We start from the raw sequence: 19,575 nt of genomic DNA, 5'->3' as shown, positions 1-19,575 counted from the left end.
GAGGGGTGGGGGGGAAGGGGAAAAAAATAACAGAATGAATCAAACAACATTACCCTATGTAAGTTTATGATTACACAAATGGTATGCCTTTACACCATGTACAAACAGAGAAACAACATGTATCCCATTTGTTTACAATAATAAAAAAAAAAGAAATATATGTGGTAAATGTTTTTAAATATGAACATTGAAGGTTTTTTTTTTTTTTTTTTTTTTTTTCTTTTTATTGTAAACAAATGGGATACATGTTGTTTCTCTATTTGTACATGGCGTAAAGGCATACCATTTGTGTAATCATAAATTTACATAGGGTAATGTTGTTTGATTCATTCTGCCATTTTTTCCCTTCCCCCCTCCCCTCCCACCCTTCCCCTCCATCTATACAGTCCTTCCTTCCTCCATTCCTGTCCCCCTCCCTAAACCCAACTCCAACCCCAACACTAACCCTTCCCACCCCCATTATGTGTCATCATCCACTTATTAGCGATATCATTCTTCCTTTGGTTTTTTGAGATTGGCTTATCTCACTTAGCATGATATTCTCCAGTTTCATCCATTTGCCTGCAAATGCCATAATTTTATCATTCTTTATGGCTGAGTAATATTCCATTGTATATATATACCACATTTTCTTTATCCATTCATCAATTGAAGGACATCTAGGTTGGTTCCACAATCTGGCTATTGTGAACTGAGCAGCTATGAACATTGATGTGGCTGTATCTCTGTAATATGCTGATTTTAAGTCCTTTGGGTATAGGCCAAGGAGTGGGATAGCTGGGTCAAATGGTGTTTCCATTCCAAGTTTTCTAAGGAATCTCCACACTGCTTTCCAGAGTGTCTGCACTAATTTGCAGCCCCACCAGCAATGTAAGAGTGTACCTTTCTCCCCACATCCTCGCCAACACCTGTTGTTGGTTGTATTCTTGATAATTGCCATTCTAATTGGGGTGAGATGGAATCTTAGGGTGGTTTTGATTTGCATTTCTCTTATTACTAGAGATGTTGAACATTTTTCCATATGTTTGTTGATTGCTTGTACATCTTCTTCTGTGAAGTGTCTATACATTTCCTTAGCCCATTTGTCAATTGGATTATTTACATTCTTGGTGTAGAGTTTTTTGAGTTCTTTATAGATTCTGGAGATTAGCGCTCTATCTGAAGTATGATTGGCAAAGATTTTCTCCCACTCTGTAGGCTCTTTCTTTGCATTGCTGATAGTTTCCTTTGCTGAGAGAAAGCTTTTTAGTTTGAATCTATCCCAGTTATTAATTCTTGCTTTTATTTCTTGTGCTATGGGAGTCCTGTTGAGGAAGTCTGGTCCTAAGCCGACATGTTGAAGCTCTGGACCTACTTTTTCTTCTATAAGATGCAAGGTCTCTGGTCTGATTCCGAGATCCTTAATCCATTTTGAGTTTAGTTTTGTGCATGGTGAGAGATATGGGTTTAGTTTCATTCTGTTGCATATGGATTTCCAATTCTCCCAGCACCATTTGTTGAAGAGGCTATCTTTTCTCCATTGCATATTTTTGGCCCCTTTGTCTAGTATGAGAAAATTGTATTTATTTGGGTTTGTGTCCGTGTCCTCTATTCTGTACCATTGATCCACCTTTCTATTTTGGTACCAATACCATGCCGTTTTTGTTACTATTGCTTTGTAGTAGAGTTGAAGATCTGGTATTGCGATACCCCCTGCTTCACTCTTTCTGCCAAGGATTGCTTTAGCTATTCTGGGTTTTTTATTCTTCCAGATGAATTTCATAATTGCTTGCTCTATTTCTGTAAGGTACATCATTGGGATTTTAATTGGAATTGCATTGAATCTGTATAGCACTTTTGGTAGTATGGCCATTTTGACAATATTAATTCTTCCTATCCAAGAACATGGGAGATCTTTCCATCTTCTAAGGTTTTCTTGAATTTCTTTCTTTAGTGTTCTGTAGTTCTCATTGTAGAGGTCTTTCACCTCTTTTGTGAGGTTGATTCCCAAATACTTTATTTTTTTCGAAGCTATTGTGAATGGGGTAGTTTTCCTAATTTCTCTTTCTGAAGATTCATCGCTTATATATAAAAATGCCTTCGATTTATGTGCATTGATCTTATATCCTGCTACTTTACTGAATTCACTTATGAGATCTAAAAGTTTTCTGGTGGAATTTCCTGGTTCCTCTAAGTATACAATCATATCATCAGCAAATAGGGATAGTTTGAGTTCTTCTTTTCCTATTCGTATCCCTTTAATTTCTTTGGTCTGTCTAATTGCTCTGGCTAGAGTTTCAAGGACGATATTGAATAGAAGTGGTGAAAGAGGGCATCCCTGCCTTGTTCCAGTTTTTAGAGGGAATGCTTTCAGTTTTTCACCATTAAGAATAATATTAGCCATGGGTTTAGCATAGATGGCCTTTACAATGTTAAGGAATGTTCCCACTATCCCTATTTTTTCTAGTGTTTTGAGCATGAAGGGGTGCTGTATTTTATCAAATGCTTTTTCTGCATCTATCGAAATAATCATGTGATTCTTGACTTTAAGTCTATTGATATGGTGAATGACATTTATTGATTTCCTGATGTTGAACCAACCTTGCATCCCTGGGATGAAACCCACTTGATCATGGTGCACTATCTTTTTAATATGTTTTTGTATGCGATTTGCTAAAATTTTGTTGAGAATTTTTGCGTCGATGTTCATTAAGGATATTGGTCTGAAATTTTCTTTCCTCGATGTGTCTCTGTCTGGTTTAGGAATCAGGGTAATATTGGCTTCATAGAATGAGTTTGGGAGAGTTCCCTCCTCTTCTATTTTCTGGAATACTTTGAGAAGTATTGGAATGAGTTCTTCTTTAAAAGTTTTGTAGAACTCGGCTGAGAACCCATCTGGTCCTGGACTTTTCTTTGTTGGAAGGCTTTTGATGACTTCTTCTATTTCATTACTTGAAATTGGTCTATTTAAATTGTATATGTCCTCCTCGTTCAGTTTAGGCAATTCATATGTCTCTAGAAACCTGTTGATGTCTTCGAAATTTTCTATTTTGTTGGAGTATAGATTTTCAAAATAGCTTCTAATTATGTTTTGTATTTCGGTCGTGTCTGTTGTGATATTTCCTTGTTCATTCCGAATTTTAGTGATTTGGGTTTTCTCTCGTCTTCTCTTTGTTAGTGTGGCTAAAGGTTTATCAATTTTGTTTATTTTTTCGAAGAACCAACTATTTATTTTGTCAATTTTTTGTATTGTTTCTTTCGTTTCAATTTCGTTGATTTCAGCTCTCAGTTTAACTATTTCCTGTCTTCTACTACTTTTGGTGTTGGTCTGTTCTTCTTTTTCTAGGGCTTTGAGCTGTAGTGTTAGGTCATTTATTTTTTGAGTTTTACTTCTTTTATTAAATGCGCTCCATGAAATAAATCTTCCTCTAAGTACCGCTTTCATAGTGTCCCAGAGATTTTGATATGTTGTTTCTTTGTTCTCGTTTACCTCTAAGAATTTTTTAATTTCCTTCCTAATATCTTCTGTTATCCATTCATCATATAGTAGCATATTGTTTAATCTCCAGGTGTTGGAGTAGTTTCTGTTTTTTACTCTTTCATTAATTTGTAACTTCAATCCATTATGATCTGATAGAATACAAGGTAGTGTCTCTATCTTCTTGTATTTGCTGACATTAGCTTTGTGGCATAATATATGGTCTATTTTAGAGAAGGATCCATGTGCTGCTGAGAAGAAAGTGTATTCGCTCTTGGTTGGATGGTATATTCTATAAATGTCTGTTAAGTCTAAATTATTGATTGTGTTATTGAGATCTATGGTTTCTTTGTTCAATTTTTGTTTGGAAGATCTGTCCAGTGGTGAAAGAGGCGTGTTAAAATCACCTAGTATTATTGTGTTATGGTCTATTTGGTTTCTAAAATTGAGAAGGATTTGTTTAACATATATGGATGAGCCACTGTTTGGGGCATAGATGTTTATGATTGTTATATCTTGCTGATTTATGCTTCCCTTAAGCAGTATGAAATGTCCTTCTTTATCCCTTCTAACTAACATTGGCTTGAAGTCCACTTTATCTGAAATGAGGATGGATACTCCAGCTTTTTTGCTGAGCCCATGTGCATGGTATGTTTTTCCCCATCCTTTCACCTTTAGTCTATGGGTATCTCTTTCTATGAGGTGAGTCTCTTGCAGGCAACATATTGTTGGATCTTTCTTTTTAATCCAATCTGCCAGTCTATGTCTTTTGATTGATTAATTCAGGCCATTAACATTCAGGGTTATTATTGAGATATGATTTGTATTCCCAGTCATTTGGTTCATATTTAAAATTTTTGACACATCTTGGTTCCTCCTTTATTTGACAGTTCCTTTAGGATAATTCCTCCCTTTGCTGATTTTCTTCTTTGTTTTTTATCTCTTCCTCATGGAATATTTTGCTGAGAATGTTCTGTAATGCTGGCTTTCTTTTTGTAAATTCTTTTAGCTTTTGTTTATCATGGAATGATCTTATTTCATCGTCAAATTTGAAGGTAAGTTTTGCTGGGTATAAGATTCTTGGTTGGCATCCATTTTCTTTCAGAGCTTGAAAAATGTTGTTCCAGGCCCTTCTAGCTTTTAGGGTCTGGATTGAAAAATCTGCTGATATCCGTATTGGCTTCCCCCTGAATGTAATTTGGTTCTTTTCTCTCACAGCCTTTAAAATTCTGTCTTTATTTTGTATGTTAGGTATTTTCATTATAATGTGCCTTGGTGTGGGTCTGTTGTAATTTTGTGTATTTGGAGTCCTATAAGCCTCTTGGACTTGATTTTCCATTTCATTCTTCAGATTTGGGAAATTTTCTGATATTATTTCTTCAAATAGATTGTTCATTCCTTTGGTTTGTTTCTCTAAGCCTTCCTCAATCCCAATAATTCTCAAATTTGGCCTTTTCATGATATCCCATAGTTCTTGGAGATTCTGTTCATGATTTCTCACCATCTTCTCTGTTTGTTCAACTTTGTTTTCGAGGTTAAGTATTTTGTCTTCAATATCTGAAGTTCTGTCTTCCAGCTGTTCTATCCTATTGGTTGTGCTTTCTATGGAGTTCTTAATTTGGTTTATTGTTTCCTTCATTTCAAGGATTTCTGTTTGGTTTTTTTTTCAATATCTCTAACTCTTTATTGAAATGATCTTTTGCTTCCTGAATTTGCTCTGTTAACTGTCGATTGGTGCGATCGTTCAATGCCTGCATTTGCTCTTTCATCTCATCGTTTGCTTCCCTAATCATTTTAATTATGTACATTCTGAACTCCCTTTCTGTCATTTCTTCTGCCATGCTGTCGTTGGATTTTATTGATGTAACATCTAGATTTGTTTGGGGCATTTTCTTCCCTTGTTTTCTCATATTGTTCAGGGATCAGTGGGTCATTAAGATATTGCAGATTTCCTCTATCAACTTATAATGTCCCTGAAGATTGTTAGTATATCCCCTCTTATCCTTCAGTAGCCTGAAGTCTTGGAGGAGGTTGATAATGCAGAGCTCCACGAAGAAGCTGCCTCTCTAGTGGTGGTGACCCTCAGGTGGCGTATATTCCCTGCTAGTGGGCAGAGGTGTCTCCACTTGTTGACCAATGGTCATCCAACGGGGAACTAGACTGCGGGCTGAGGCAAGGCCTGTTTGTGCCTATGTCTCTGGCTTTACCGTCCCTGTGGGAAAACCTCCCCTGGCCGGGAAGAGTCACTCGGTGGGGACGTCTCGCTAGTCAGTTGCCCTCCTAGAGGTTCCCCTCAATCTACAACTACCCCCTGGGCTGGGCTGTCTTCTTCTGCAACGATCCCAGGGGCCTGGACCTACGTCCTGGGCCTGGGAGCCTCACCCTTCGCAGGCGAGTCTCCTTAGGCTGCCTCTCCCAGAGAGTCTGCCCGCCGCCCTGGAAACTTCGCTCCGCCCCTAGGCGTGTCTCTGTGCGGCTCTTCCAGCAAGAAGCCACCTAGCTCCTGGGACCCTGCTCTGCACCAATCGCCTGGCTATGCAGCCCCTCCCCTGAGCCACCACCTGGAGCCCTGTACAATAGCTCCGAGACACAGAGACCCGCCACACACCTCCTCCTCCGGACAGCCGCCCGGTTTCCGACGCAGTCACTAGGAATCCAAACAACTCGCTTTGGGTCTCCTCCTCCCACCAACCACCCGTAGCCCTAGGCAGTCACTCCAAGTCCAAGTGACCCGCCCTGTTCCTCCTCCTCCTCCTTGGGGTAGCCCCCCGGGTGTTCAGGAGCGGTGGCTCCGAGACCAGGTGACTCACCACGCTCCTTCTCCAGGCAGGCCACCGGTGTTCCGGAGCGGTTGCTTTTAGTCCAATCAACTCACCACTCGCCTCCTCCTCTGGCAACCGCCTGTGGTTCTGATGCAGTCACTCACAGACTAAGCATCCCACTGCTCTCCTCCTCCAGGCAGGCCACCAGTGTTCTGGAGCAGCTGCTCCGAGTTCAAACAGCTCGTCACGCAGCTCCTCCTTCGGCAACCGCCCGCAGCTCTGATGCAGTCACTCCCAGGTCAAGCAACAAGCCACGCTCCTCCTCCTCCTCCGGGCAACCTCCCGGCACTCAGGAGCGCTCGCTCTGGGTTCAAACAGTTCACCACGCAACTCCTCCTCTGGCAACCTCCTGTGGTTCTGATGCAGTCATTCCCAGACCAAGCGTCCCGCCGTGCTCCTCCTCTTCCTCCGGGCAGTCCCCCGGCGCTCAGGAGCGCCCACTCTGAGTTCAAACAGCTCACCACGCAGCTCCTCCTCTGGCAACCGCCCGTGGCTCTGATGCAGTCACTCCTAGACCCAAGCGACCCGCCGGGCCTCTCCTCCTCCTCCGGGCAACCCCCCGGTGTTCGGAAGCGGTCACTCTGGGTCCAAACAGCTCACCACGCAGCTCCTCCCCAGGCAGCCGCCCGGAGCCCCAGCGGCTGCTCGAGTCCAAGCACTATGCTGAGCCGCCTCCTCTACGATGATCCCAGTTGTCCGTGTTTACCGCTCCAGCGGGGGGAGGGGCGTCTCGCCGAGCAACTCCACTTCACAAATTCCCTGCGTTCCGGGGCTACCGCCCCATCCGGGACGCCTCCCCAACAGGAGAGACTCACCCGGCAGCTTTGAGTTGGTCCCAAGTCTCTCACTATCTCCTCTTTTGAATCTTGCGTCCTGGAGCAGCGTGAAATGCAGCCGCCCTCTAGTCCGCCATCTTGGCCCGCCCTGAAGGTTTTTTAAAAATATGACAAAATGTTAAGACAGTGTAGTGAGTCATGTGTGGTTGTTATATTATTCTCTGCACTTTTTTGTGCATATGAAATATATAACATATGTAAATAAACAAATTAATGTACTATTTACATATCCCTGTATATGTTTTTAAAAAAATAGGCATGATTTTCAGTATTATCCATGCTTTACAATGTAAACCTAATTCAGTTACTTCATTTCTGTATTCAATCTTATAGATTACAGTTTATTCTCTTATTGATGATTATTTAGGTGGTTACTAATTTTTCAGCTATTAAGAATATGACTGAATTGTACTGATGCTAGAATTTCTTATATTGTATCTCCTGTATATATTATTTTCTTTAATATAAGGCCTGTGCATTTGTAATTTAAAATTTTACATTAAAACTAAAGGTAAGAATAATAATCAAACAACCACATATTTTGATCGTATTTTATGAAAGATTCACTTTACTTTTTGCAGTCTCTTTGGTTTCTTCCATTTTTTACTCTGTCCAAAAAATTATTTCAGAGTTGTAATCAATGGGTACGTATAATTTTTAAGTCTACTTTTGCATTTAACATAATTACATACAAATATTTTAGTCATTCAATACATTCATTAAATAAATGCTTAATTAGTGCCTCCCATGGGCCAGACTAACTCCTAGGGGCAAAGACAGAAATCCCTGTCTTCTTGGACTTGACATGACATTTCATATAATCACTGTGATTTTACTTAAATAGCAATTAATATTATGCACAATACATATACTATAGTTTGTTTTTCTATTTCCCCAGGGAATTGTGAATGTTTCATGCTCTGTTTTATTTTAGAAATATATTCATATATGCCATCCATGGTAGAATTAAGAACTAAATTTGACTAGTGTGGTCTTACCACGGGGGAAGTATGCCTGGCTCATTTTAACTCAATCTGAGGATTAACCAGGCATACTTCCCCCATGGTAATGGCTATTGCCATTATCAGTAGTTATTGCTTCCCCATTCTCTCCACTTACTCTCTGCAGCTCAGCCTACTTCCCTCTGCAGGCTAGTCCAGTGGTCAGGGATCTGGTCTATAGAATGACTTGGAATACTGGATCCTTGGCTTACTGGATGAATAAACTTAGGAAAATGATTAATAACCAGTGCCACAGTTTTCTCTTTTGTAAATTGAGATCTTAATTCATCTGGTTAATGCTTGGAAAAATCCTCAGAACAGCAAGTGTGCTCTGTTTCAGCACTGACTGCTATAAGCCTGGGTTTTTAGAAGTCAGATTTTGCTGCCTAATTTCTAAAGCAATCTCCCTAAAGGATATGTTGGGAAGGTGAAAAATAGGGCAAAAAGAGCCCTGCATGGAAACAAGGCTTTGTTATCTTTGTAAGGAACTGGACTCTGTGTATCTGCATGAAGCAGGAGTCTGTGGCTTACTGGAAGCTATTGACCTTAGGTCCTGGGCTATTCGATGGCTGTCGGCAGCTGTGACTTCTGTGACTAGGAGAAAGGTATTCTGATAGGTATTACTTGTGCACACACACACATACACTATCACACATCACAGGTACACTCAGACATCACACACACACACACACACGCACACACACACACACAATGTGAATACAAACACAGACACACAAACACAGACACCACACATTCAGATATCCAGTATACATGGACACATTGCACACACACATACAGACAGACATACCCAGGAGAGAGGGGAAGGCAGCTAAAGAAAGGATCTCAGTTAAGAAGTTGTTCGTGAGAACAAACTCATTCATTTCAGTATTTTACCTGACAGTTTAGTATTATTTCTAAAATGTAAAAGTTAATCAATTAGGTCTTTAGCCTGTTCTCACTCCACGTAAATATGTAGGTCATTTGTTCACACACCCAGGGCAACTAATATAAAGTGGAAGAAAGCATAGAATAACAAAGGATGTTGACAAAAATGCCATATTTTACTTCCCTGAAAATGTTCTTTATTGCCTATTGCCTCCTTCTCCACCCCTCTTCCTTCTCCTCTTTCTTGTTCTCAGTCTTCCTAACCAGAAAAACTAGTCTTGGGGAAAATCGAACTCACATAAGTATATTTGTCCCTATTTCTGTTCTATGCAGACATTAATCAGAAACACGGAGCTGGCAGAGTTAAGGAGTGAATTCTGTATGCAACGAAGTCACTGATTAATATAATTAAAAGCCTGAGTTAATTGCATTACTTTCCATTAGCTTTCATTGTATACCTACCTTCCAAGGACCTGACTGGCCATCCCCACGGGGCTCTGGTCCCACGTTTACTCAAGTGAGATGGCTGCTTTCAAAACCGAACCTTTCATCAATCCCCTATTAATTAGCTAAATGCCGCATTGGATTATGCATTGGAGCTTGCCAGCTGGGAGGGAGCATCAGGAGAGCAGGGCTCACAGTCCTCCTAGCTCATCCTCCAGCCCGGTCATTGGTATTCCAGGACAAGTCAGCTTACTGTAATTTGAAATTGGTCTGCCATCCCATTAGGAATCTGCCCGATCAATACCAAGTGAATTAGAGTTTCAGTGATCTGATTAACTCCCCATTATTTTCTACCCTGGCTGATTTAGAATGCATGATGAGACAATATTCCAGTTTCTTTGCTTTATCCCAGTTTAAGTGAAATATAGACATCTAAGGAAGCAGTGCCTGTGCATTTGATTTGGCTCGGCTGTAATAAAGTCAAACACCATGAGTATCTCTCTCATCACGACAGTCTTAAGTGACTGAGGGCTGCCGCCCGCGCACGGAGGAGCTGTGAGTGGCAAGGGGAAGACGTAGGTGGGAGCTCCCGGTGCTCATCTCTCTTCTTTTTGGCTCTATCTTCTGAATAGATTCCTCAAAGGCTTTTAACAGGACAGTTTCATTATTTGTCATATGATCAACATTAGCAGCTTTGTGACTGAAGCTCTGGGTCATGTGGTTGGAAGGCAGACTGTAATTCTCTCCCAAAGGTCCACGACAATAGAGCAACTAAATGTTATCTCCCATGACTGAAAACAAGCACTGTAGCCAGGGGTCCAAATACTGCCCTTGGGGAAAAGGCTTGGTGCCCTCAGAGAGTGAATTTGGCTTCCTGTGCAGCAAGAGTGTTTTCATGCCCTGGTCCTGGGTTTCAGAGGGATCTGAATGGACCTCAGTGAGACAGTGTGACTTTCTGAGGCTTGAAATTCAATCTAGTCACAATCGCCGCACTCTGAAATTACACAAGCCATGGTGCTGCAGCTCTGATAAAGGCAGTTGTATTATTTCCTCATATATTTGAATGTGTTGATCAAGCATTGCTGGGTAGAGTGCCTCAAATAACTGATTGCTATTTTTTTAAGATGTGATATTTGCAATGGGTTTATCAATTGCTTTGATGTTGTATGAATAAAAAAAAGCCACATATTTTTCAAACATGTCTGAGCTATTATAATACAATATAGGTTTAACCAATGATCCTAAAAAAATTCAGCAGGGCTCATATATGACATAAATGGTAACTTATTTGTATGGCCTACACTAACTATCTCCCCATATTTCTCTCAGAAATTATTTAGCAATTCAGAATATTCTGGGTGCATAAATGAAAACATCTATATAAAGATGCTGTAATATGATTTGCTAGCTAGTGACATAAATACCTGGATAGAAAATATAAATGTATAGAAATAGACCAGCTTGGCACTGACAAATGTCAGCTGGGGGAAAGCTTTGGTCAGCTCCACTATTTCTCCACTATTGATTGTTACTCAAGCAAATATTTCTGAATATCTTGTGTGTTTTATCTCTCAATTACATTTCATGCAACTCAATTAGAACAAACTTGCAATGGCAATTTGCAAAGATAAATAAGGTTTGAAGTACCATAATACAGAAACAAGAATTCGTTCATTCAGGTTTTGAACCCTGCTATTTGCTGCTAGGTTAACTCATTGACTCCATTAAGCCAAATTTTTTCCACTAATCAAGTGGGAATAGTAATATTAACATCATCTTATCGTAAATATGGTATGTGCGTAGAGCATGATAAATGCTTGGAGCCTGTTAGCTTTCTCTTCATTTCCCCTACATGTTCACCAAACCCGACAATATGTTTCATGTCAATATCTAAATTAAAATGACCCACTTAACAATCCTAAATTGAAGAGAAAAAGAAGTCTAAGAACAAATGAGTTGTGTCAGGTATTTTTATACATATAGTTTAAATGGAAAATTACCAAGGTATTGCCAGTCTTCTGAAGTACTTCAAACTTTTCACCTGGGAAAAGTTAAAGGTGCATAAAGAAATGATTCAAACTACTACATCTAGAAGCAGTGGGATGGTATCAAACTAAAAACTTCTTCACAGCAAAAGAAACAAGAATGTGAACAGAGAACCTACAGAATGGTAGAAATCTTTACCATCTGCACCTCTCAGATAAAGCGTTAATCTCCAGGTTATACAAAAAACTTAACACCAAAACCCCCAAATAACCCAATCAATAAATGAGCGAAGGAACCAAACAAGCACTTCACAGAAGAAGAAATACAAATGGTCAAAAAATATATGAAAAAGTGTTCTCTAGCAATTAGGGAAATGCAAATTAAAAGTACACTGAGGTTCCATCTTACTTCAGTCAGAATGACAATTATCAAGAATACAAGTAACAACAAATGTTGTTGAGTATGGGGGAGAAAGGTACTCTCATACATTGCTGGTGGGACTGCAAATCTGTGCAACCACTATAGAAAGCAGTACTGAGAATCCTTAGAAAACTTGGAATGGAACCACTATTTGACCCAGTTATCTCACCTCTCAGTATATATCCAAAGACTTAAAATCAGCATACTATAGTGACACAGTCACATCAATGTTTATAGCAGCTGAACTTAGAATAGCCACACTATGGAACCAACCAAGGTGTCCTTCAACAGATGAATGGATAAAGAAAATGTGGCATACATTGGAATATTACTCAGTCATAAAGAAGAATGAAATTATGGCATTTTCCAGTAAGTGAGTGGAACTGGAGAATATCTTGCTAAGTGAAATAAGCCAATCCCCCAAAAAACAAAGGCTGAATGCTCTTTCTGTTATGTGAATGCTAACCCACAACAAGGGAGGATGGGAAGGGGAAGAATAGAACTCCATTGGATTAGACAAAGGGAAACAAAGGGAAGGGAGAGGGAGGGGAATAGAAAGGACCATAGAATTAATCAGATATAACTTATTCTCCTAGGCTTGTATTTGAATATACAACCAGGGTAACTCTGTATCGTGTACAACCACAAGAATAGGATCCTAATTAGAATAAGTTAGATTCCATGTATGTATAATATGCCAAAATACATTCTACTGTCATGTATATCTAAAAAGAACATATAAAATAAAAATTTAATAAAAAAAAGAATGCCTCTATTTGACTACCAATGCAAAGCTACCTCTGGACCTCTGGTGGAGGCAAGGACCTGCACAGGGCTCAGAGGCAGTGAGCTCAGCAAGATTGTTCTGGGTTATGACATGGTTTCTGATATTCACCATGTTGATCAGTCCCCATTTTCTGAATGCAGTAGTTTCTATTCTGACAATAGATCTAGTTCTTTCTTCAGATTTCATAGTATGTGTCTATTCATAGATTGAAGTCAAACATTCTTCGATTGAAAGTGTAGTAGACTAAAATTTTCAAGTTGTTATTACATCTACTCTTATTCTTTTAAGATGGATTATTTCATAACATGTAAAATGTGGCATTTTCCCCATGTCAGCATTGTTTTGATTGTAGCTCTTCATTCCAATTTATTATCTTTTTTTTTTTTTTTTGGTATTTTGTGTATTGCACACATAGCTAATTATCTTCCTAAGCTTAGAGTTCTTGGTAACCATTTTAGTCAGTTAGTTGTTTTTGAAGAGCAATGAAAGACCAGACAAGAACAAATTTAGAGGAGGAAAAGTTTATCACTCAGAGTTTCAGAAATCTCAGTCCTTAAAAAAATGACTCCATTGTTCTGTGCTCAAGGGGAAGTAGGACATCATGGCAGAAGGGTGTGGTAGAGAAAAGCAGCAGGACACATGGCACCCGGAAGCAGAGAGAGAGAGAGAGAGAGAGAGAGAGAGAGAGAGAGAGAGAGAGAAAGCTCTGATCAACAGGACAAAATACATACGGGAAAGGCACTCCCTCAATGATCTACCTCCTCCAGTATACCCTACCTGCTGATAGTGACTGCCCAGTTAATCCCTATTAGGGGATTAATGCATTGATTAGGTTAAAACTCTCATAACCCAATCTTTTTACATCTAAACTTTCTTGCTTTGTCTCACACATGAGCCCTGAGGGACACCTCATATCTACACCCTAAATGTAACTAATAAAACATGGTGTAAATAGCACTAACACCCATTCCAGTTTCAATCTTGAAATCCACACCCTTGGGCACAGGGTTAAAGAAACTCTAAACATTGATTTATGATGGCATCCAGCCCACATTTCTTTACACTTTTCCTGCTATGCTGTGCTGAGACACGCACATACTGACTTTTCCCTCCACCTTGCTCTTTCCTACCCTACTACGTGTCCTGGGACATGGGCCTGCATGGACTCTATCAAAGGCTCCCTGGTTCTCTGACTTCTGGTAGGGTTCAGCCAATGGAGAGCTGGCTGGATATAGAAGGGAAGGAGTGAGTGAAGTCAGTGTTCCTTTTCCAAACTGCCCCCTGATAAATTGCCATGGGTTGGCTTCTTCCCTTGATTCAAGTCCATGGCTCCCATGGGAGACTTTATGTATCTCATGATTATTATGAATTTTGTGACTATGAGACAAAGTGGACAGTTACCTTAAATATAAGCTATTATATTAATATCAATTTATGTCTATTACAAATTACTATTACAGATTTGCTGACTTGTACATAGGCAATGCATAAAAACATACATAAAATTTTATCATCTTTGGACCACTATATTTGATGACATCGTACTGTTGCATTTTAGTGATAGTTTGAATGTTGCTTGAAGCTCGACATATAACCCAAATGTCACAATTAAATTATTAACTGGACTGTAAAAATACTCACACTTAGCACTTACGTGTTGCTTTTCATCATTAGTGTATATGCCAAATAGGAGCTAATCAATAGCATAGCAGTGTATTCAGTAATGATCTTTTACTGTTGCTTGGTTCATTTCGGTTCAGAGGCCTTTTACTAGTAAGCCCATAAAACTGGTGACGAGTTTCAAGTTAATAGATAAGATTTATTTCAGCCTGTCTCTCTACATCCACTGTCTCTTCACCTGCCTGTCTTCCCATTGTAGGTGAGCCTCTAAGGCACAGATATCCTTTGTCTCTGTATCCCCAGTGCCTCGTAGAGGACCTGACACCTAGTGAACATTCAAAATAGTGCCTGCAGAGTGGATAAATGAATGAGCAATATAGCAAAACTATTGAGTTGATCATTAATGTTGTTTCTAAGACCAACTGTAACAAGTGTCAGGTGGTGTGTGGTGTGTGTGCGTGTGAGTGTGTGCATGTTGTACTTTTCAATCTTTCTTTTAGTTGAAAAAGAAGTCCACAGTTTGAAACTTTTTGAAATTCATGCCAGTATTTATTGAAAGATAGAAAGGAGCCTGTACTAACAAAATGGATACACCCCACCATGATGTGGGAGACCAAAGCTGTTTCTGTGAATTCAGCACTTCCTGTTCCCTTTGATCCATGAATCACCACTAAATGCACTGAGGATGCCAGAGTGGGTCTTTGTAGATTTCACTAGCAAAGTGTAAAGGTTGTAGAGCTTCATTCTTGTCCACCTGGTGCCTTGGACTTTGGACAAGTGTTGTGTCTGTCCTCAGGTCTTGAAGAGAGAGCTCATGGCTTTCTGAGGAGATGAGTTCATCACCAATTCATGGCAGTGGTGGTGAAGAGCCTTGACAAGCAAGGTCTACCATGCTGGGCATCTACATCATTTTGCCTGTCAACACTCACATCAAAGAATAAGAGAAATACTTTGCAATGAAGAAAAAAAAAAAAAGACTAACAGAGAGCAAAATCCAATGTGGAAAATAAATATTTGCATAATTCTAATGTTAAAAAAGACATGTGTTATGAAAGAAATGACTAAAAACAGTCCAAGTTAGTGTTGAAAAAGAATCAGATTTTTAAAAATGTTTATTTAAAAAAATCAACACAAAATAATTATACAAATTGATGGAATACCAATGACTCAGATTTAGATGTTGGTGAGGATGTAGGGAAAAAGGTTCACTCATATATTGCTGGTGGGACTGCAAATTGGTGCAACCACTGTGAAAAGCAGTATGCAGAGTCCTCAGAAAACTTGGAATGGAACTACGAGTTATTTAACCAGTTATCCTACTCCTTGGTTTATACCCAAAGGACTTAAAGTCAGCATATTACAGGGATATAGCCACATAAATGTTCATAGCAGCTCAGTTCACAATAGCCAAGCTATGGAACCAACCAAGGTATCAACAGATGAATGGATAAAGAAAATGTGATATGTATGTGTGTGTGTGTGTGTGTGTGTGCGTGTGTGCATGCACATGCAATAGAATATTACTCAGTCATAAAGAAGAATGAAATTATGGTATTTGCTGGCAAATGGATAGAACTGGAGAATATCATGCTAATAAACCAGTCCCCCCAAAACCAAAGGTTGAATGTTCTCTCTGATATATGGATGCTAAGCCATTACTAAGGATGGTAGGGAAGTAAAGTATAGAAGATCATAGGACTAGGAAAAGAGGAATGAAGGGGAGGGGGAATGGGGATAGGAAAGATAGTAGAATGAATTGGACATAACTTTTTCATGTTTCTGTATGAATACACAAGCAGTGTAACTCCACATCATATTCAACCACAAGAATGGCATCAAAATTGTAATGGGTTGCATCCCATGTATAAGTAATATGTGAAAATATACGCTACTCACGTACATCTAAAAAACCCCAAATTAAAAAAAAATAGAGAAATCAGAGCCACAGCAGTAAAAAGAGTAAAAAAATAAAAACAATAAAAATGACCTTTGAAACAATTTAGTCTGATCCCTTCTTTTTACAGGTTAGGAAATTCTGACCCAAAGAAGATAAAGGACTTGCTCAAGGTCTTACAACCAGGGCTCATTCCACTGTTTCCCTCAATGCCACCTTCATCTATTTCCACAGGACTCTGTACTCAAAACTCCACCTTTACTTTATCAGGTATCTTAGAATCTAAAAATCAAATTAGGACATTATCCTTTGTAACATTTGGTGAAGGCTGATTTGGGTTTAACTGTAGGTGACATCCAGATACAGTATTCCTACAGCTCTAGTGACTGATCAAGCCTGATCTGCGAAAGGAAAGAGGCAAGACTATTCCTGTGATAAAAAGTGAAGTGAGTTAGCATCCACATATCAGAGAGAGCTTCCAGCCTTTGTTCTTCAGGACTGGTTTGTTTCACTTAGCATGATATTTTCCAGTTCCATCCATTTACTGGTGAATGGAGGAGAAGTATAGATGTTCATTGAACTAAACAAAGGGGATTGAAGGGATGGGAATAAGAAATACAGTAGAAGGAATCGGACATAACTCTCCTATGTTCATATATGAATATTTGTCCAGTGTAAATCCACATCATATTCAACCACAAGAATGGGATCAAATCATAATGGGTTGCACCCTATGTACATATGATATATCCAAATACACCCTGCTGTTATATATATCTAAAAACAACAAATAAAAAACAAGTGAAATGAAGCTTCTTTGGTTCCAATTCTACTGTTTAGACTTTTGAATAATTCATTCTCTGTGATTAAAAAATAACTTTCTAAAGAGTTTTTCCCTCACACTCTAACTAATGTTGTTTTGGTTTAAAACATGTAGATTTAAAAAAAAAAATCAGGGAATCTAATATGAAGAATTCTTCAAATTTTCTTTAACTACTGGTCATCATTCTCTGATTAAGAAGCTTTGATTTTTATATTTTAATGTAATAGAGAACTATTTTAACTTTTGTTCAATACTGAGCATAACAAGACTGAAAAAGTGATGTACTACAGATAAGGTGGGGCCGGAGGACTTGAAGGTAGAGTGACCGCTGGAGCAACCCGCAAGTGCAATAGGTGGACCTCTGGGCAAAATTAAACAGCTGTGCAAAACAGAGAAGCAACGTGATCACGGCTGGCTAATGTGTTCCTCCCACTGCCAGTGGAGAGGGCTTCAGGGAAGTGGTTTTTCTGGAGTGGAAAACAAAAATAAACCAGAGACAGCATAGCCACAATGCATCATGCAGCTTTCTGGAAAGGACAGAAAGGGCCAAGACAGCCAGAGCCAGTGGGAAGGAGCTCACCATCTGATGTGGCATTGCTTAGGAGGAATGCCTGGTCACTTTCAAAGAGTACTGAGATCAGAGCCCTTAGCAAAGTCAGAGAGTTCTCCCACTGCCCAGCAAACCCTGGGGGGAAGAGAAAGCTCAAATCCCTAGAGTTTGGATTATAAAGAGGTACAGTAAGTGATCAGATTAGAGAGTTAACCAGAGTCCTGGCAAAGAACCTGGCATATAGAAGATGCTCATTTAAAACTGAAGGAGTGAATGGGTTTTTCAGTCAGGATGAGGAGAAGAATTTCATCCCAGGTCAATGTTTTTAAAGTAGAGGTTGATGTGATCAAATTCATACTTTAGGAACAGTGTGCAGGATGGATTTAAGTTGGAAATTGGGAAATAGATTTGGAGGTTTTTGCTGGTGGTCTGAGTAAAGGTTGCAGTTATTCAGTGAATGGTGGGAATATTGGATAATTAACATTTTTTAACAATTAAAGTAACTGTTTTAGTCAGTTTTTTCATTTCTGTGACTAAAAGATCTGATCAGAACAATTGTAGAGGAGGAAAAGTTTATTTAGGGGCTCACGGTTTCAGAGGTCTCAGTCCATAGATAGCTGGCTCCATTCCTTGGGGCTGGAGGTGAGGCAAAACATCATGGTGGAAGAGTGTGGCAGAGGTAAGCAGCTCACATGACAGTCAGAAAGCAGAGAGACAGACTCCATTCACCAGATCCAATGCCCCAAACACCTACCTCCTCCAGCCACACCCTACTCACCTTCAGTTAATTCCCATGGGGATTAATTCACTCATTGGGTTAAGGTTGTCATGACCCAATCATTTCTCCTCTCAACCTTCTTTCATTGTCTCACACATGAGCTTTTGGGGGCTACCTCACATTGAAATCATAACAGTAACTAATACAACTATGTGGTCATAATATGTACCATATATATCACATAATCTCAGGAGTATTTTTACATACTACCTGGCAATATCCTATGAAATCAACAATTTTGGAAAAATACAATAACAGTTCATTTATAATATAATTATATAAAATATAATTTGCATCATAAGGAAAATTTGGATAAGGATGGTAATGATTAAACATGATACATACATATCTGAAGTCTTTTGTCTAACTTAAAAAATACAAGTATATATACATTTATCAGTCTTTCAATATAAAGTCAGAACTTTATCCTTTGAGTATGAATTTACTGAGTTATCTTTAGCCTTTTTGCATTTATCAAAAATGTAGTGTATTTTTATAATACTCAACTCATTTTAGTTCCAGTGGAGTGAGAAATTGGAGCCCTTTATAAAACAATTTGAAAACTTTCATAATTGTTTTCCTGACCTTTTACAGTTGTTTTGCCCACATCTAATTTAACAGAAATCTTTTATTACCTCTTTGCCTTTATCATTTTCTAAAGTGATCAAATGATTTTCTTTAGCATGTCCACCTTTATTTGATCTACGGGTGTAGCCACAAGCATTTGCAGTGTTGTCTTGGCCAGGCTACCCACCAAGGTTTTCTGATGCCATTGCATGAAATATCTTATGCCTTAGGGAAACTCCCTGTACGCGTGGGTGTAGGAATCTCACAAATGTGTCAGGGAATTGTATCTTCTGTTGTTGGGGGATGAGACCATAAAGAAGAAACTTAATTCTTCTGTCCATTTTACATAGCTTTTCACCAGTTTCCAGGGGGACATTCAGCTCCAGTTGCTAAGAGTAATGAGCAGGTCAAAAACACACTTTAATTTTGGTTTTTTGCTCTTTCTGTCTCTTCATTCTTGGGATCCCATTAACTACCTGCATGTAAGTCCTTGCATGAGCCCCTGCTTTCTGGGAGCCAAGTCAAACAAAGATACAAAGGAGTCATGTCCCTCTTTAAAACTCACATTATTTTACTAATTTTTTTTTATCTTATTACAAATTTATCACAAGTAGGTGTTGTGAACAAAACCTAGAGGACCCAGGAGATATATACTATGACTATTGGGAAGGGACATAGCAGAGTAGCTTACCAGCTCTAAGAATT

This window comes from Sciurus carolinensis, chromosome 10 (assembly GCF_902686445.1).
Source record: "Sciurus carolinensis chromosome 10, mSciCar1.2, whole genome shotgun sequence".
Taxonomy (NCBI): domain Eukaryota; kingdom Metazoa; phylum Chordata; class Mammalia; order Rodentia; family Sciuridae; genus Sciurus; species Sciurus carolinensis.
The sequence above is the reverse complement of the archived record's forward strand: the minus strand, read 5'-3'. Positions refer to the sequence as shown.